Here is a 21104-nt window from a genome sequence, read left to right on the forward strand (position 1 = left end):
TTCACATGCAGCTGCCAGCCCAACCAGCTGGGCGGGCACCCGCGTGGCAACATGCTGCTCCCAGGCCAACTCATCAAGTGCCTGCGTGGCGGCATGCAGATCTTCGTGAAGGCTCCACCACCACGCCAACTCAGCTGCGTGCCTGCCTACATGGCACCGCACGCATCCCTGGCCGAGGCGCGTGTCGAAGCGAGGAGAAGCGGCGACGGATGGGACGGACCTCTCCCCCGTCCCTGATAAAGCAAGAGGACACCTAAGCGGTGCATTAAATGCACCTTGTCCTGTAATACGAGGGATAACTTCGTGCCACTTTAGACCTTTCCACCTCCTGTGTGCCACTGTGGCAACCTCTTTTTCCTATAAAAGGAGGCCCGAGGCGACAAGGAGGGGGATTTTCGGCTCTTTGAAACCACATGCTGACTACAACTAGTCCGAGAGCTCAAGAACTCTCAGAAATACACCCACCCAAGCAGGGCGAGGGTTTTACGCATCCTTGTGGCCCGAACCTGGGTAAACGATCCTCGTGCTGTCTACTAGCCCTGCTCTCCTTGCAACCCCGTGCCCCGGCAACCGTAGTAGGGATTCTTGTGATCCCATAGGTGTCGTTTCACACCGACATCTTTTTGCGCGCCAGGTAGGGGGCGCAATTGTCAGAATCTGGTCTAGTAGTTAGCCTAGCAGTTCTTCGTCACCATTGCCCCTAAGAAGAAGACGGCCACCGCGGTCGATTCATTGGGAGCCGAGCGACCCGTGCCGGTGCGGACGAGTAGCGGACCGGTTGCAGACAGGACCCGGGCCGTGGCCCGTGAGCACCAGCATCACCCAGGCAGTCGAAGCCTGGCGAGTGGCGTCGGTCGCGTGCCAGATGACCGGCTACACATCGCCGGATCCAAGGACGGAGCTGGGCCCCCCCGCAGGTGGCGCGGGGCCCTCCAGGGGCGTTGCTGTGCCGACTCCGGGCGGTGCGGCGACCTCCGGGACGCCTACACCGGCGACCACCGTGCGTTCTTCCCATGGTGTGCGCGCCGAACAGCGTCACCACAATGGTGACCCTGGGCACCGCCGTGGGAAGAGCCCTGTGCGTCTTCGACAAAATGAGGGGGGTCAGCACGAGGATCGTTTGCTCTCCGGCGCGGGGCGGAGGACGCCGGGGGGTGTTCCCTAGGCGGCGGCGGTCCGGCGTGGCGGCGGGGCTTCCTGGCGCGGCGCGGGAGATCGGCTGGACGGCGGCGTCGCTGTTGGCGGCGGGGTGGCACGGTGGCGCGGCCAGGCGGCGCCCGCTCGGCCCATCTGGGTCTGGGCGGGCCGACGGCGGGGCGGGTCGACGGCGTGGCTCCCAGGAGGCGGGGGAGCGGCGATGGGCGTTGGGGTGCTGGCGGTGCTGGCGCTGCCCTGCTGCAGCGTGGCCGGCGGGGCTTAGCGGGCCCGATTCGGGCCTGGCCGGGCCAGGGGTGGCCTGGTATGCCCTGCTGCTGCGTCCGGATGGCGACCACGACGGTGCCGGAGGCTCAAGCCTCCTGCACGACGGCGGAGGAGGTGGTTCCCTCCCGCGCGGCTACGGCGCTGTTGCTCCCATCGTCCAACGCCTCCTCCTCGTTCTCTTGGCCTCGTGGTGGCGATCTCAGTGAGGCGGCATGGGTGGCGTTGCAACCGCGGTGGCGCATGCTGGTGGGCGGTGGGCGGTGAGTTGGTTGGTTGGCTTCGATCCGGTTGGGCAGTGGGGTTTGGAGTTGGGAGAAATCCTTGCCGGATCTTCCGGCTCCGGTGCGGTGACGCCTGCGGGTGCCACCATTCCTCCCTGGAGGGTGTCGGTGGTCTTCATTCCCCTCTTCCCTCCGTGTGCCGGGGGAAACCCTAGGATACGTCCGGGCAGCAGCGTCATCGGCGTCGTTTCCTTCCTGGAGGTGCTGCTTGGTACACGGAGGATCGAAGCCTAGGATCGTGGTGGGTAGATTTCGGAGGGCGCAACGGTTGTAGGTCTTTCGCGTCTGTCGAGCTGCCGGTGCTGGCATTGTTTCTTTTTCTTTTTCTTTGGCTTGTTGTGCTGCTCGCCCCAGCGTTTGCGCTGTCATCGGTGTTGGTGCTTTGGAATACAAAGCGGGGGAAACCCTTTTTCGGTAAAAATAAGTTTTCAACGAAACACTTTTTTAAGCCCTGAACCGTAGAACAATTTTTCTACGTTATTTTTATAAGAAATAGAAAGAAAACAGGACTGCTTGCTGGTGAAGGCAAGCGGTTTTAGGTTTCCCGTGAAGGCGCAAACGTACTAGGCCGATGAGCCGTGCTACACTAATATGGCAGCATGTTTTCATTACACACCTTCGCAGTTCCATCTCACAAAGGTGAAGTATCCCACTGATATCAGTTTCTTTGACTGGAAATTCCAAACCCATCCTGATAGCATGGTTAAGCATACCAGGGAAAATGAGATTGAAGCCTATAGGAGAAACAATCTGCTTATCCATTACAGTGGAGATATTCCTTCCAATAAATTCTAGTTCTGCAAGTATCATTTTATGCGTGTCAGGATCTTTCAAGAAAGGCCATAGGTTTCAACCTCTCCTTTCCGAAAAAACTAAAACAATGCATGGTAAAACAATCTATATCTATCTATACATACCTCTACTTATGTGGTCGGAGCCAATGTTCCATTTCTTAAGTGCAACGATGCAAGCCAATGTTGATAACAGAATATCCTTGTTTGCTAATAAGCCGAATTGGTTGATACCCCAAGAACCACTACAGTGTTGATTTTGCAATATCCATTCAACACACTGAGGGAAGTATGGAGCCTGCCGATCGGTGTCTGGCAATGGCACCATAGCCACCCATGCTGTGTCATAGGCAGATGGCGAGAATTCAGGTTTTTCCAGATGTTTCCGTATTCTAGCCTTCCGTTCCTAATTTACATCCAGCATTTGATCAGTGACGTGAATCTTGTCATGACATGGTCTTGAAACATCTTAGTTGAAACAAGGGTTAGGAGTGATGTTCATACCATGTTGTGCATCCCTATATTTTCTCGTGCCAACATCTCCTCGACATAGGCTGTTCGGCGAAAGGAGAGTAGTATGAAACAAATCAATTAGACGGCCTAACTCTAGAAGTACAAATAGATAAATTAGCAATCCCAAGCACAAGTATAAGTTTCAGGCATTGGTAAACAGAGAACAATTATATGTGCATCCATGCGAATCTGCAAGGAAAATAGCTTAAGAAAAATAGAAAAAATCCACCCTAGCAAAGCTACGGACTCTTACTCCTTCCTTACCAGATGGAGCAGAAATCAGAGAGAAGAAATGGAGCAACGTACGTGGTTCGGTGGAAGGAAGCCTGGAGGCTGAGCAGGCGAAGCTGCGGCGAGGAGGCTTTCTTCTCCCATGATCCAGCACGTGCAGCCCACACTTTGACACGAACTGTGGCGCAGCCCAGAGGAGGACGGCCTGTTGAGGTGCCTACTGTCCAGATGCTAGGAGGATGGAAGAGGAACGACCTTGTGTAGGATATGCCATGGGAAATGGGGCGATCAGCTCATGTAACTGGCTATCAGTGATGCTCAGTAAGGTGGTTATGAGCCAACCTGCTGAAAGGACAAGTACGGAAGTGTGAACATGCTGAATAGAAGTGCTGCAAATTTTTATTCCCCTGACAGTGATGTTCCAGCTATTCGATCAACCACCGTGAGAACTTCAGGAACCATGAGCTTTGCCGGCCCAATTAGTCTCGTCACTACGCCACCATGAGCTTTGCCAAATGCTGATGGCATAATCTGTCTCAACGTGTGAGTTAACTGATCAAATTAGAGCAAGCCGATCTTGCTACATGAATCTCTAAGTTTTTCAAACTTGATATAACTAGATCGATCAAATTTATCATGTTGGTCACTTTAGCCATCTTGTAGAATACACAGCTCGTCATGTACTAAATGAGGAATGAGGCTCTACAGGTAAGGGCATCTCCACTAGTCCCCCCAAGAAGCCTCCTCAGGGCACTTTTTCACTGCCGGCGAGAAAAATTCCTCCCAGTCACACCCCCAGCCTCTTAATTTTCGCCGGATTCGACCAAAAACAGAGCCGGCGCTCCCGACGGAAACTCAGGAAGCCGGGGGGCACCTGGGGGGCTTAATCTCGCCGTTTGCAGGCGCTGGCCCACCTGCTAGCGTCTCTCTGCTCTCTCCTCCCTTTTCCTCATTTTTATTAGCCGCAGCGCTCGCCTGTACGCTCATCTGCCCGACGTTGACCCAGCACCAGGATGGACGCTGCCGTGCCACCGTGCTCGCCTGGCCGCCCACGCCCAGCAGCCCAGCTGCCCGGCAGCCTCAGCCTCGCCGCCGTGCTCGCCCTGTTTCTTGCTCCCCCCCCTGGTTGGTTCTTGCTCCTCCCGTAGAGCTCGCGCAGGAGGAGGCGGTGGCCGCGGCAGTCGACGAGGATGAGTTGTTGCAGCGAGATGCGGTCGGCGGGGAGGAACACGATGGCGAGGAAGCCGACGAAGCGGTCGAAGGTGGCGTGCGAGACGTGGCGCACCTCCGTGGGCTGCCCTATCTGCATCCCCGCAGCAGCGGTGCCGGCGCCATCCTCGGCGCGCACGCTGCTACACAGCAGCAGCGACCTCCGCAGCGCCGCAGCCACCATATCCACCACGGAAACCCCTCCCCTCGCCGCCGGCGGTATCAGCGGCCGCCAGTGGACGCGCACCCGACGCCGTTGATGGGGCGCGAGTGCGACACCCGCGGTGAGGACGAACGGCGGCAGCGCGGACGGGCCGTGGTTGTGGAAGAAGCCGAAGTGGCGGGGCGGGGAAGCCGGGCGCGCGGGACACGACGCGGCGCCAGCGCCGGCACACCGCCGCGCACCGGCAACCGCCTGAAGACCTCCAGCAGCATGTCGTGGGGCAGCGCGGACGTGATCGACATCCACGGCCTCATCACCTCCGCCAGCATCTACCCCGTCCTCGAGTACATGGAGCACGACCTCGCCGGACTCGCTTCCTCCCCTGACCTCTCCAAATGGAGGGACTGCGCCGCGAGCAGGGCCTGTATGCACCGGAGCGTGCCCACGGCATCGCCTGTGACCTGCTCGACGAAATGCTGCTGCCTACTTGAGCCTCAACACTGCTCCTGGGGGCGCAACGAGTGGAAAGATTTGCGCCCCCAGGCAAAAAAATTCGCCGGCAGCCCCCCAGGAGGCGAAAAAAATGCCTCCTGGGGCTCAACGGCTGGAAATGCCCTAATAACCATCCTATGAGCTAACATCTGACACTAGACCAATTCTAAATGCAGCTTCTATAGAATTTATGGTAGCCAAATATTTGTGACACCTTTGGTTCTGACACTTAACATTTCAGAATGAATCTTGTGAGCAACGACCTGTACCTTAAAATGGCTAAGGCTGATTTCAGAGAAAATCAAAGACTCTCCCGACTATGTGGCCTCAGAAAGTAAGTCACATACATTTTTACTACGGTAGATTATGTGGGAGTTTTCCCATGTCTTTAGTAAAATTGAAAATACAAATAAATGAAGTCAAACCTGTGATAGAAAGTTGTTAAAATACACAAAATAAAAGTAATATGTTGTTCACAAAATGTACCATCTCCAATTAAGTTCCGTAACATTCATCCCAAATCTTCAACTTTGTACCACGCATGAGCTCTTTTTCATGTAAAATTTTTGTACACCTTGTTGTAACATTTATAATCGTAAATGTGAATTAAAATCATCATTTTTACGTAATAACATTTTAAGTATTATCTTCAGCTATTTATGGCAAATAAATGAAATGATATTTAAATATTGCCCAAAATTACTAAAAAAAATTGGTAAGGAGTTCTACTATTGGTATAATATCTCGATAATTTTTTTGAGAAGAATACACATGAGAGAAGTAACATATGTTCACCAAGTGGACTATCTCCGGTAACATCATGCAAATATCCACATAACACTTTGAAGTGACCATTTGAGCTCATTTCATTTCGATTTTTTGGTGCTTTTTTACACTTTGCTTTAACATTTACAATGACAAATGTAAATTAAATTACAAACACACACACACACACACACACACACACACAGAGAGAGAGAGAGAGAGAGAGAGAGAGAGAGAGAGACATCTGACCGCACATGAACTGGCGTCTAATGATAGATCTATGGAGACGTTTTCTCTATTAACAATGTGCTAGATGACCGAACATTAGTCGGGTAATTGAAAAAGTCTAATACTGCTTATCATATGCAAACGCTCTCTTTTATACCCCTAAAAAAGACATATGCGACTAACCACCCACTTTAGTCGAACAACTATAGAAGTTGCTAATTAACTTGGCCAGCAGCTGAAATTAATATACTATGTTGGAGTAGTATCCAGTGCACCCGCACTTGTGGTGCTACCAGTGCAAACCGATGCCATAGTATATTTTTAGAAATCTGAAAAAATTCTAGCATGTTAACGCAACATCAATGGATGATGTCACAAATTTCGTATAAAAAGTTGAAATATTTTTTAAGATACAAAAATGATAAATTTGACATCAGTGTAATACTGGGCCAAATCTGAAGTCCAAGTTATGTTATGTACTATTTAGTGTTGAATTTGTCATTTTTATTTTTCAAGCTATGTTTCGTATTTTGACATGAAATTTTGTGACAACCTACATTGATGTTGTGTGAGTGTGCTAAATTTTTTTCAGAATTTTTTAAATATTTTAAATGCACAATATGAGTTCGGTGCACTGGTAGCACCACAAGCTCCGGTGCACCAGATATTTTCTCGGCCTTTTTTTTAGCACCACAAGCTCCGGTGCACCAGATGTTTTTTCTCGGCCTTTTTCTAGCTGGTCAGAGAGACATGCGACTAACCACCCACTTCAATTGAGCAACAATTAAAACAAGTTGTTAGAACTTTTTCTTAAAGGGAGAATCAAGTTGTTATGCCTACGTTTCAATTTGCCCGGCAGTAGTTGGAATTAATATGTTTGGGCCTCTGTCAGACACGCATGTCCAGCTAATCAGACACGCATGCAAGTAACCACCCACCTCTATCAATTGGACAACAAACAGATACCTAGGGTTCGTTTTGTCCGGCAGGTGGAATTAATGTATGGTTTGCCATCTTAGCGACCCATGTCATGCGTGCCAAAGACACATGTGACTGACCACCCGCTTCAGTTGAACAACAAATAGGATAAGTTGCCCATTATGGTGATGGCAACTCTCATACCAGTCACTCTCGCTATTGCCTACTGCTTCTAGTACTCCCTTCATTTGAAATTACTTGTCGCAGAAATGGATGTATCTAGACGTATTTTAGTTCTAGATACACCCATTTCCGAGACAAGTAATTCCGAACGGAGGAAGTACTTGTCAACATCTGTCGTCAGACTCATTGCCACTTCTAATACTTGTAGATTAACAACGACGATCCATAATTATCTACCTTTTGTCGGTGCTTGAACTTTTGATGCCCTTTTCCCTCAGCCTTAATATGCCGTAGATACTGCCAAAAGAACCCGTCACCTAGACCCTTCTTTCATAAATACTTGATCATAGCAGCAAGCAGCAGCTCATCACTGAGCCAAAAACCAATTGGTTAACACTTAACACAAAGAAAGAGAGAGCGAGAGAGAGAGAGAGAGAGAGAGAGAGAGAGAGAGAGAGAGAGAGAGAGAAGGTGGAGGATGCTGACTTTCACCGCTGCAGTCCGGCATGCCATGGCGACGACTCTCGCTGCACTTACACTCTCAGCGTCAACGATGTGGTAATCATGATCTATCAATATCCACACCTGAATGCATGCATGGTTCTGGCTCACGTTCTCATTAAAAAATGTTTGAACTAGTACAGCGGCTTGCGCAAATGGGCGGGCTCCTCTGTGGTGGATATATATTTTATATAAATTAGTTATTGTCATTCAGTGAGCTTGATGTCTAGATAGACTTTCCATAATATAGAAACTAGGAAGCATATATGTGTCTGTTTTATCTTTTAACATGATGTTGTTTAAAACTCAAACAACAATATAATGTCTTTATTTAATTGTAAGAATGGAAACATATTGTACGTGACATATATAATTCTGAGGCCAAACATAAATTCTGTCATTAGTAAAAACAATTAGCTTATTCGCATGTGAGTAACAAAGCACATCAATTTTTTATTCCCTTTAATAAGTTTAATATCCAAATTTGTTAATGCAAAACACGTTCTGCACCAACGAATAAGTAACTGCAAAATTTTGCTTGAACAATGATGTTTTGTTGTTTCTTTACCATGATATAGGTAATCCTAACCTTAGAATGTTTGAAGTTCAAAGTTCTAAATAGCGCGGTATCTCGGCACTCTAGCGTTTGGAGGAGCGTCATGCTAAGCCGTTTAGCACCATTTAGCGTGCTACAGTGAAATCTAGCCGCACTATAGCTCCAATTTAGTGCACTAACGCTTCTGTCGCTATTTGTCATAACCCGCTATTTATAACTTTGGAATTATGCACCTACAAAAAGCTACTTTGCAAGCCTCATTCCTTCTGATTCGATGAATAAACAAAGAAAAACACTATAACCATAGGCTACAATCAAACATAAATGATCATGGAGAACAAAATTTGTTGATTACTCCTGACTTGACTAAACCTCATAAGAATCATGTTGCACATGTATGAGGTATTGTAGGTCTAATAAAGAACATGAGAACTCAAAAACTCAACAAAAGCACTTGACTAAGTATGGTATTAAAACAGGAATTGGACTGACTTGCAGTGGTAATCATTAAATTGTTGTTCTGAACCACTAAACGATTATAGTCATTTTTCACTAGGTTTCATGGCAAATGGCTATAGAAACACAAAATGGTTGTCGTTTTCCAATGTATAAAAACACCAATAGGATCTTCCTGATTTTTGCGAGATTTTCTACCCTATTTCCCTCTTCTCTGGTAGCACATCGAGACTTTTAATATATAATTCTAGCTCTTTCTAATTCTTCAATTACCCCTTTGGGGAATCCAATAACGAAATTCGACGATTTTGTTTGTGTTCATGTTGGAATAGGAGCTACAAAACCGTACGCTCCTCTCGGGATGGGGGTAGTCCCAGCCCTGGTTGTGTGGTTAAGGTTGGTATTTTCAACAAAAAATAAGAACATTCTTTCATGAACTTCCTATTCTGGAAAGAATGGTAAAGTTAGGGATTCAGTCTGCCCAGAGAACATAGTAATCACAAAATGGTATTAGTTTCACTTCACAAATAATATTAGTATATTATTAAAACCATTGTTGAGGATATCGCTAATCATTAGCATTTCGGTTGGCTGTGATTAGAGATTAACTGGAAATCGGCCAACTAATCAATATTATCGGTCGACTAATAATCGACCATTTTTGGAAATCCCAGGTTCCCAGCACTAAAATATACTGTATTGTACACAAAAACAATATTGGACATAATTCTTACCTTGATTACTTTCCTTTGAATCCTTGTACAATGACAAACAAAATAGGACAACAACACATATTACATAAACAATGTCCCAAAAACACAAATAAACATAGTCCTTGCACACACACAGTGCTAGGAATAGGGATGATTTATCGGTAGATTTCCGATAAATCACATGTCAGAGTGATAAATCGGCTCAACGATAAATGATGATGATAAGGCATAATCTTATCGGGCACCCCCCGAGTAGTGACAAATCGGATGATAAATTGTTGAATCGGAAGATTTTTTGAACAGTGATTTTAAAACAAAAGGTAATTGGCAAGTAGAAACCCGATCCATTAATCATGTTGTGGGTTCAAATTTTATGGACGTGATTAAACTTAATGCAAAAGAAACAGATACACCAATGGTAATTGGCAAGTAGGGAACTCAATCCAGAGAAGCCCACATTGTTTACATGCTATGACATCATACATAGATTCTTCTATGAATGTTTTCTCCTGTCCACCTAACGTTTCCATTGATGTTGATCTAGAGGTTTTAATTAGTTGGCTGGAATATTTTTCATACAGCATATAATATTGATAATGTGCATGAGTTCAACTTTCTTCTAAACCCTATGTATTTTTCTATTAATATAAAGTAAATTACATATGTACAGATAGAAAGGAAAAATAAATAAATAAAGCCTATCCAATGACTGTTTTGGGCAACATAATAACTAACTGATAAAAAGGCGTTGTGTCAACAACATCATAGATGTATTGCAATCCAATTCTGAGGAAGTGCAGTGTACTTGTGCTTCACTAGATGCCCCGAAAGTATTAGATTTTGCTTTAGGAGAAATTTTCAGGTGTTAACACTGGGCACTTCATTTTAAAAAGATTTTTCTGTTCCTTAGATTCTAAATATTCCAGCAGCCTAAATTGATTATGTCCGTGGAAATTCTAAAGAGGTAAAAATGATTTTATCATAGGTTGATATATCCCTCTTTTTATTCTCTACAATCTCATACCAACATGATTGAGCAAAGATCCAGTCCCAGTACAGATGTATTGAAGTTTCCTCGAAGATTTTAGTGCTAAAAATACAATCATAATAATAGTACGTTTGCCTTTTTGGTAGTTTTTTTTGTATGAACCTTGTCATGAAGATGTAGCCAGAAAAATAATTTTTGTTTAAGTCTGTTGGCACTGTTCTAGAGCCATTTAAACATGATATGAGTCATTTGTTGTCCTTTCGTCCATCTATACATTTTGAGGAATGTCCTGCTCTAGACACAGGGAAAATCCATTAATCCATGCCTTGGGTATTGCATTTTTGGAGTATTAAATCTCTTAGTTCATTATATTGATTGAAGGTCTGAGTAGAAACTGGAATCTAAAAGTTATCTGCCAAGTTCTCATAAATGAGTTCAAAATGTTAAGAGGGTATAAATTTCATATGACTTACATGTTCTTTTCCACTTCTCATGCCTGGCATTTAGTACTCATGCTAAGTAGCAAATCCCCATCATACCTGGAGGCAGAATTGCGTGAATGGAGAAGACACAAGGTGAGCATATATGCATATGAATGAACTCGTATTGAGCAGAACAATAAATATTGCACATGAGCTGGCAAACATACATATTAAACCCTGACAAATAAATCAAAATCTTCCTAAAGGATGAACCGAGCGAGATGGAACAGATGATCGATGCCATTAGAACCACACTAGGGTCATTGGGTGATGATGAGACGTCAATAAATGTTTCAGCCTATGATACCGCGTCGGTTGCTCTTGTGAAGAACCTTGACGGAGGCGATGGACCGCAATTTCCCTTGTGCATGGACTGGATTGTTCAAAATCATCTTGTTATGGCCGGCCGGCTTAGGCCCGCAAGTTATCTTAGTTTTTATTTTCAGATTAGGCAAGTTATCTTAGGCAAGTTATCTTAGGTTGATTCTTCTACAAGTTATCTAGGATATAAATATAGGTTGTAAGACTCTTTTTGAAGGCAAGCAATAAGAAGAATATTATCTCCTATTGCCCGGCTCCCTGAGGAGCCGGAACCCTAGCCGCCAACAGCCCTAGCCGCCGCCCTTCTCCTAGCCGCGACGGCGCCCTGCCGCCGGCGCGCCCGATCCTCGCCACGTCTCCCTCCATCCTTCCCTTACCACCTACGCCCTAGACCTGGTAGAGTACTTGATCCTACGGTATCAGGTAACCGGGTTTCGACCATGTCTCCGCCAATTCCACCGCCACCACCACCGCTGCCCGCCAACTCCTCCACCACCACCGCCTCTGCGCCGGGCGTCACGGCCTCGCTCTCGGCGGGCACCACTGCGTCGCTCTCAGCGCCGGTCCTAACGGCACCCGGCACCACGCCGGGCCAAGGGCAGCCACAAGCCCCCGTCCAACACTCGCCGCCGCCATCACCTCCCCGCAGCCGCAACAGTTCACGCCGGAGGCCATGGCGGGCGTCCTCAACGACCTCGTCACCGCGGTTCAAGGGATCCGCCTCTACCTGGCAGGTCCGTACGGGCCGCCCCCACCACTCCAGCCAGCCATGGCCGCGGGTCAGCAGGCGCTTCCGTGGTACTCGGCACCGGGGGCCATCACTGGACTCCATCCAGCCATGGCCGCGGGTCAGCAGGCGCTTCCGTGGTACTCGGCACCGGGGGCCATCACCGGAGGCTACCCGGCGCTCCCCGCCCCAGCGGCCGCACCGCCGCCTTGGGCGCAGTGGCCGCCGCAGATAGCGCCGGCAGCCCCGCCACTTCTCGCCACCACGGGGCCGTAGTGGCCCACCTGGACCGCGCCGCCCGCGCCGTCCTCCGTCGCGCCCTACCTTCCAGCAGCCTCGGAGCAGGGTCCTCCACCGGCCCCGCCCAGCCCTAACCTGGGCACCGGCGCCTCGGAGCAGGGCCAGACCCAGCAGCTTCTTCCGGCGTCACCGCCGGCCCCCACGCCGCAGGCGCCGGTGCAGCTCCACCAGGCGCCGCCGCCATCGACAGTACCACCACCCGCGCCTAGGGCTACGGGTCGGCCCCTGCACCAGGTGCAGTTTCCACCGTCACCATCGCCGATCCCCGCTTGGGCGACTGGCTCGTCTTCGGGGCCGGTCTACTCCACGGCGCCGGAACACCTGACGCCCTCCCTGCGGTTTGATCACCCCTCCAGCTCGGCGAACTACGCCCCGGCGCTTCCCGACCCAGCATACGCGCCGGCGGCAACTACGGCCGCCCCCGGGCACGGCGGGCCGACACCCCCTCGCTTCGCCAAACTGGTCTTCGCCACCTACGAGGGCACGGAGGACCCCCTCAACTGGCTCAACCAGTGCGAGCAGTTCTTTCGAGGGCAGCGGACGCTCGCTTCGGATCGCACCTGGCTCGCGTCCTATCATCTTCGAGGCGCAGCGCAGACCTGGTACTACGCCCTCGAGCAGGACGAGGGCGGCATGCCACCATGGGAGCGCTTCCGGGAGCTCTGTCTCCTCCGGTTCGGGCCTCCTATCCGCGGGAGCCGACTGGCGGCCCTCGGCCGCTTACCTTTCACATCCACGGTGCAGGACTACGCCGACCGCTTCCAGGCCCTGGCGTGCCACGCGCCGGGCGTCTCCACCACTCAGCGCGCCGAGTTATTTGTGGGCGGTCTACCGGACCATATCCGCATGGATACCAAATTGGTAGGATCAAGTACTCTACCAGGTCTAGGGCGTAGGTGGTAAGGGAAGGATGGAGGGAGACGTGGCGAGGATCGGGCGCGCCGGCGGCAGGGCGCCGTCGCGGCTAGGAGAAGGGCGGCGGCTAGGGCTGTTGGCGGCTAGGGTTCCGGCTCCTCAGGGAGCCGGGCAATAGGAGATAATATTCTTCTTATTGCTTGCCTTCAAAAAGAGTCTTACACATCTACCAGATGGTTCGTGGGGTGATCCTGCTTTCTTTATGGTCCAAGATCGGATGATCAGCACCCTTGCATGTGTGGTGGCTGTGAAGTCTTGGGACATTGACAACGACAACTTGTGTGGCAGAGGTAAATTGATTGATTGCTTCATTTTTTATTTTATTCGACGATATACCTTTTTTTACTTCCAAGGAAGGATCATGTATCTAATGTAGAGTGGATCTTTTCTGGTGTAGGTGTGTTATTTATCAAAGAAAATATGAGCAGGTTGCTAGAAGAGGAACAAGACTGGATGCCATGCGGCTTCGAGATTAACTTCCCAACACTCCTAGAGAAGGCAAAGGACCTGGACTTGGACATCCCTTACAATCACCCTGTTTTGGAAGAGATATATGCCAAGAGGAATCTCAAGCTCTCTAAGTATGTATGCCTAGCTGCATGCATGTGATAAATCTGGATTTGTACATTGAACTGAATAGTCTATGTATGATTAGTTAAGCAATAATTAATCCGACTCTCAAATTGTAGGATACCTCTGGATGTGCTACACGCCATACCAACGACCCTACTTTTCAGCATGGAGGGAATGGAAGACTTACCATTGGACTGGGAAAAGCTACTCAGGTTGCGCTGTCCAGATGGCTCCTTCCATTCCTCGCCTGCTGCCACAGCTGCTGCCCTTAGTTACACCGGGGACAAGGAATGCCTAGCGTTTCTAGATAGGCTTGTCAAAAAGTTCAAGGGGGGGAGGTAAAATCGCTACCACTTATAGTTCTTGTACAACCAACATGAATGCACTCTTAGGTAGGACAGCCCCTTTGTATGTTCGTCAATACAAACATCGCCATTCACGTAAATTATTTGTTTTCTCAGTGCCATGTAGCCACTCTATGGATACTTTTGAGCAGTTATGGGTGTCGACCGGCTCATGTGTCTTGGGATATCAAGGCACTTCACAAGTGAAATTCAGCGGTGCTTAGAGTTTATTTACAGGTAACATAAACTACTTTAATTTAATTGGAAATACAATATGTCCTAAAAGTCTAAATGTTAATGATATTTTTAAATGGAGTACTACCAGAGTAGTGATTTTTCTTTAAGACTAGTAGACCAGATTAAGAGGAATTATACACTTTGAACAGGCGCTGGACTCAGAAGGGACTGGCTCATAATGCGTACTGCCCGGTCATGGATATTGATGACACGTCCATGGGTTTCCGTCTCCTCCGTCAGCATGGCTACGACGTCACTCCATGTAACTAATAAGTAGTAGCGCTTTGGCATGCATGGCTACTATATATGTTATGCTGGATCGAGTTTGACAGACTAACGCGCATCGATCTACAATGCAGCCGTGTTTAAGCACTTTGAGACCAAGGATGGCAACTTCTTCTGTTTCTCCATGGAGACCAACCACGCATCTGTCACCCCGATGTACAACACTTACCGTGCTTCACAGTTCATGTTCCCTGGTGACGATGATGTCCTAGCACGGGCCGGGCGCCATTGCCATGCATTCCTCCAAGAGAGACAAGCCTCCAACAAACTGCACGACAAGTGGATCATTACCAAGGACCTGCCGGGCGAGGTAGTATGTTCCAACAAATTCCAGTTAATTATATATATATATATATATATATATATATATATATATATATATATATATATATATATATATATATATATATATATATATATATATATATGTATATGCGTCAGTCGGGATACTATTTTAATGTCCTTAGTTCACAACAGAGTAATGAGCCATTCCTCCTGTAAAATCAGGTCGAGTACACACTGAACTTCCCTTGGAAAGCAAGTTTGCCACGAATTGAAACAAGGATGAATCTGGATCAGTACGGAGGCAACACAGATGTCTGGATTGCTAAGGTCCTCTACAGGTAAAAATAATTAATAATGAAACTTTTATCACCACCATACTCTGCATCATAAGACCAACCTTATTACATTGTTTATTACAAAGAGATCGGACTTTGATCTGGCCAAAAGAAGGAATGATAAAAACATATGGACCAACTAAGATTAACATGCTGAACAAAACCACTCTAAACACTCAACGGCCTATCACTTGCACGCCATCCAAACCAGGATATAAACTCCGCGGTAGTAGCTTCTTTACGCTAACCTCAATCGGGTCACTGTGATGCATGTTATGTAATGATGTGCATAACCGCAGCCAATTGGTACACGATAGTAGCATCTCCATAACCTCAGTCAAAAACGACATCATTTTTACATAGTCGGATAGACAAAAACAGTGTTGTTGTCCCGACCAAAATAAAAATACCTTAGAGATTTAACCCCCCCCCCCACCCCGCCCCGCCTCTCACACACACCCCCACACATGATCCAAAAATATGTGAAATACTACATGGACCCGTTCATGTATGTCTACTAGGCAATTTTGCTGAGGTGGCATAGAGCTAAATGAAAAAAAAGAGGGTCGAGTATCATATCATAATAAATGATATGCTACTATTTATATGCATGACAATAAATGAGGTCGTCAAAATACTAACATATGATACTATGCACCACGGAGATAGTATCATATACTAGTAACATATGCATGATAATAATGTATCATCACTACAAGCAGCTTAAGGGCCTGTTCTGAAACTGCACAGCTTCCCCAAAACTTCCTAGATTCAGCTTCTTGTACCGCTTCTCACTTCAGTTGGCGATTTGGAAAGCGTTCGTATTGAATTCATGCTCCAGCCAACTCATCCAAAAGTCCGAACTGATGAAGGGAGGTGGACAATATATTTCAACAGTTCGGAACGCAACTTTGGCTTCTGTCGTTAGGCACAAGGCTGCCAGCCCATTTGGCAGGATTAGGCACGGGGATGCGGCCTAGTTGGGGCCCAAAGCAAATGGGCAACGTGTGAGAGAGAGAGAGAGAGAGAGAGAGAGAGAGAGAGAGAGAGAGAGAGAGAGTTTGGGAAAGAAAATCGAACCGGTACGTGAAACTCACTTGGCGGTGGCAATCCGTCATAATTAGCCTCAACTCCAACTTCTTGGTTTCTACGAATCTGGAAAAGGGCAGCTTCCTCAACTCCTTCCTTTTTGCACTAAAACGGGTCGCCAGCTTCTTGATTACAGCTTCCTGGAGTTAGAGCGTTCGGCTCAGCTTCATGCGTGGAGTTAACGAAGCTGAGAGCTGGAGCGTTGCCGAACAGGCCCTAAGAGAGCTATGTTCGATCTACACGTTTTATCGGATTCTAATTGATCCGTCATGCACCACACTAAAAGATACAAATCAAACAAAAGTAGCCTTCAAATTTATAAGGCCCTTGCAAAGGTGGGAGTATTAGTTTGGCTTTCATAATCCTAAGTATTTTGCTCCAAATGCTAAAAGAGAGACTCCCAAACTACATCCAAGGTTTTTCTTTTCATATTTATTATTATATTATTCAATAGTGTCAGACGAAACAAATACATGGATCTAACGCCAAGCCACCTTCCTGGCAACCTCTATGGCTACATCTAAAACTTGATGATGTGCCTTGACATCACACCAACACATAACATCTAATTTGGTGGCCTTGCAAAGCCGCCCACAGTGAGCCGAGAGCACCAACCGGTTTAGCAAACCCTAAGAGCGCAACGCACCTGCACGTTCTAGAATTTGCCTCCGCCATCTTCCGCGGATCAATGCATTGACCTTGACAGGCTCAACTAACATCGACGTCACAACGACGCCAAACATCGCCCCGCCCTCCAGACCCCTTTAGCCAACACTTGCTTCAAGAACGATGCCTCCATGAGGGTGAGCGGCTCCAGACACCTCCATTGCTTCATTCGGAAGACCGAGATCAAGGGTTTCCCCCGAAGCAGATGCACCTTCCATCCGAGTCCACGTGCTGGTCTAACACTAGCACGCCTCCAAGCTCCCGGCGTCCGAAGCTCCAAAACAGTGCGACTAAGGAGATAAACAACGCCACAGGCCACCATTGTCCGGTCTGGCAAACCAAACTTGAGGCTTCCCCTCAGAGCTCCATAGGACCACCACCTTCACAATGCCCTCAAAAGAAGTTAGTGGCGCCTGCAGACGTCGCTGCAGCATCCGCAACGGCAGATCCGTCCCGCCAACCAGGGCATAGGCACACGTCAGAGAAGCCCACCAACGCAGGAGGAAGGACCGCATCGGGCTAGATAAATCCAGGCACATGACCAAGGTTTGTTCAACCCATAGTTTTAAATAGCCGGCTATAGCCACGCTATAGCTGTTTGAGCATGTTGCCGCTAAATGATTTCTTGTACAATGTGCCGCTATAGCCTCGTTATAGCCCGCTATATCTCAGTTATAGCTGTTTTTAAGGGTTGCCGCTATACGCCATAGCCCGCTATTTAAAACATTGGTCCAACCCGACCCAACCCAAGGTGTCCTCGCTAGCTGGAAGAAGATTTGGGGGCGCCTGCCATGGATCCACCGCCACCACCCACGGCCCGTCAGTGCCGACACACGTCGCCCACTACCCTTGCCATGAGAGGCCGCCGTCCACCGGATCTGGCCGGAGCCATCCCGCCGTCCCAGAGCCGTGCCCGCGCGAACCACCCACCACTACGCCTGTTGACACACTATTGCGATGCATGCAAGCCAATGCACAGAAGGGAGACGAGGGAAGAGGGTTGGCGGCGTTGATTTAGAATTCTTCCTCGTGGGCGCGCAGGGGCGACGTGGGTGAGACGTCCACTTGCGCATGGCCTAGCAATATTTTATGGCATCCTCGCTTAGTAGCTTATACATCCACTTACTCGAAGGCATTCTTATGGAAGTTACTATTTAACCCACAGAGCTGGTCAAACACCCTAGAATTAGCTTCATATTAATGGCTTTAGCCAAGTCATGCTCCATCGAAAATAATTGTCTCATGAACATGCATCTTGTGGACTAGACAGCTCGTCATATACTAATTGAGGAATGAGAATTCACCGGGTTTTTTTAACACACTATAGACGTAGACGCTCATATATAGTATAGACGCAGACGCTCATATATACGCGCACACACTCACCTCATATAAATACACGCACGCACATCCTATCTCTATGAGCGCCAGGGCCGGGCCGGTAAAATTTGAGGCCCTGTGCTAAACTTTAAAAAGGGGCCTTCCAATCCAAAATAATAATAGAATTATAATAATCTGTAGGCAAAAAGGAAAGATTGAGTTAAATCCTACATTCTTTGTTGTTTCTATGCTTTTGGAAATCAGAAATATTTTCTAGACTGATTTATATCTTGAAATACTAAATGACGTCTAGACCAGTTGATGCATATACAAAAGATAAACAGAACAAAAATTAAACAAATACATATCAAATGGAAGTAGAAATAGCTAGACATACCAACAAGCAATTTGCAGCTCAGAGGAATAAACCAGTGCAAGGTACGGAGTCAGAGCGACTGTAGAGAAATGACACTGTACGCATACTGCATACACGATTGCTAACCTGCCCGGTCCATGGAGAAGGGGCCCTAGCGGCGGGGTCGTTGGAGCTAGGGGACGGCGCAGGCGCGGAGAGCTATGGGCGGCATTGCGGCACCGTGGTTCGGCGACATGGAGTAATCTTCACAGCGGGGAGTAGTCTTCTGGCGAGCAGAGGGCAGAGGGCGGAGGACGACACGGCACTGCCGGAGCTCCATCTCAACGACGGCGGGCTGCGCGGCGGCCCTCAATCCGGTGGGAAGAGAGAAAGAGGGATCCAGGATCGAGTCAGGAGAAGCATCTGAGTGGATCGATCGGACGGACCAGGTATGGAGAAATCACCCGTCCGCCTGCTCTCCGCTGGATAAATGGGCCTATTTTCTGGATGACCTAAACTAAGCGGTAAAAAATAGGGGCCCGTGGAAACCGGGGCCCTCTGCCGATTGTTATGAGCACCTTCAAAAGACTGAGTCGGTATATCATTTTAAGATTGATAAAGTCGTCATAGTTGACAGGAACATCTCCTCCACTGAACTCGCATCGTTGAAAGGCCTGAAATAAATCTAGAAATATGTTGCCAGCAATCTAAATTTAGAACTTGAACTCTAGTAGGTTGGTTCCATCAAAAGGAACCTAACCGTATGAGTTACTCTCGGTTCGCTAATGAGGACCCACAGTTAGTAACCATCCTATGTATTATTCATCTTACACGTGACACTAGACCTATACTTAGTTGCTACTTCTAGAAAAATTTACGGTTCCTAGTGATGCAGATGACGGATGTGTGTCCGTTCATTGGTTTTGTATCGCTTGATGCATCAATTTATAAGTCAATAAAGCACCCTTTATTAAAAAATAGAGATTTTTGGTAGCCAAATATCTATCACACCCTTAGTTCTGACCCATACCATTTCAGAATGAATCTTGTGAGCAACGACATGTACCTTAAAATGGCAAAAGCTGATTTCAGAGAATATCAAAGACTCTCCCGACTTGAGTGGAATGGCCTCAGAAAGTACGTCACATACATTTTTGCTACCTCTCTATTCCAAGTGCAATCAATAAGCTAGTAATTAAAGACTGCTATATTCTTGAGAGGATGCACAGGTGGTATTTCAGGAACCATCTGCAGAGGTATGGTGGGACTCCTAAGAGCGCGCTCATGGCTCACTTCTTAGCTTCAGCAAATATCTTTGAACCAAGCCGAGCAGCAGAGCGTCTAGTATGGGCTCGCGTGGCCGTGCTTGCTGAGGCGGTTACAACTCACTTCCGACACATTGGGTGTGTATGCAGCTTGCAGCATAAAAGTTTCCCCTCTTCGGAATCTTCTTTTAGTGATGCTCGATGCAAAATGTGTGTGCAATTCATTGCAGGGGTCCATGCCATTCAACAGAGAATCTTGAAGAGCTTATCAACCTTGTTTCATTTGACGATGTTTCTGGCGGTCTTCGTGAAGCTGTAAAATTGAACAAACCATTACACTTAGATATAGTTGTTGATATGATATTGAACTTTTACCAGATATGAAACGGCCAAACCTCTATTTTCTTTGGTAACTACAGTGGAAGCGGTGGCTCATGGCATGGACTGGAAAGGAGAGCCATGGATCCGTTGATGGAGATACAGCTATGTTGTTCATTCGCACCATCGAGGTCGTCTCAGGAAGGATTGTTTCAACCGAGCAAAAACTGAACCGTTGGGATTATTCCCAGCTGGAGCAGCTCACCTCTTCCATCTGCCACAAGCTTGCCACAATAAGTCTTGCTCAGGTGTGTGTGTACATGCATTGCATTCATATATCCATGTACCTCCGTTTGAGTTGTATGTGATTCGTCAAACCATAACCAAAAAATGCTCAATGGGGGGAAAACAGAATGGGCCAAGTATGGAGAACACAGAGGGCTTACACCGGCAAGTGGATTTGGAGATGCAAGAACTATCTTGGCGTGTTCATCAAGGTTGTCATGGCATCAACAGAGAGACCAGACAGACATTTCTCAACGTGGTGAAAAGCTTCTATTACTCGGCTCATTGCTCACCTGAAACAGTTGATAGCCACATCGCAAAGGTCATATTTCAGGATGTGATTTAGGAAGAACCCTCTTCAATCCTTGTTGAAATTATTAAGCATGTTTTGTGCTGGGTTCCGTCATGTTACATATCTAAGAACCTGCAAGCAGTGGTGGAGCTAGCAAATTATTGAAGCCTGGGCACACCATAAGATAAAATTTACTATGGGCTATCAAACACACCAAGTGTCATATATTTGGATACCCATCGTGTGCAGAAGTGAATAAAAACTTGAGTTACGATATCACTCGCCGAATACGAGCCACAA

The 21104-nt window shown here is 47.7% G+C and overlaps 2 pseudogenes; one reads left to right on the plus strand and one right to left on the minus strand.

The window, feature by feature from the left end:
• The window catches only part of LOC119358653, a 6934-nt pseudogene extending 3422 nt beyond the window's left edge, over positions 1–3512 (minus strand).
• Positions 3513–7674: 4162 nt separating this feature from the next.
• LOC119358654 lies at positions 7675–20858 on the plus strand (annotated as a pseudogene).
• Positions 20859–21104: the final 246 nt, after the last annotated feature.

This window comes from Triticum dicoccoides, chromosome 2A (assembly GCF_002162155.2).
Source record: "Triticum dicoccoides isolate Atlit2015 ecotype Zavitan chromosome 2A, WEW_v2.0, whole genome shotgun sequence".
Lineage (NCBI taxonomy): Eukaryota > Viridiplantae > Streptophyta > Magnoliopsida > Poales > Poaceae > Triticum > Triticum dicoccoides.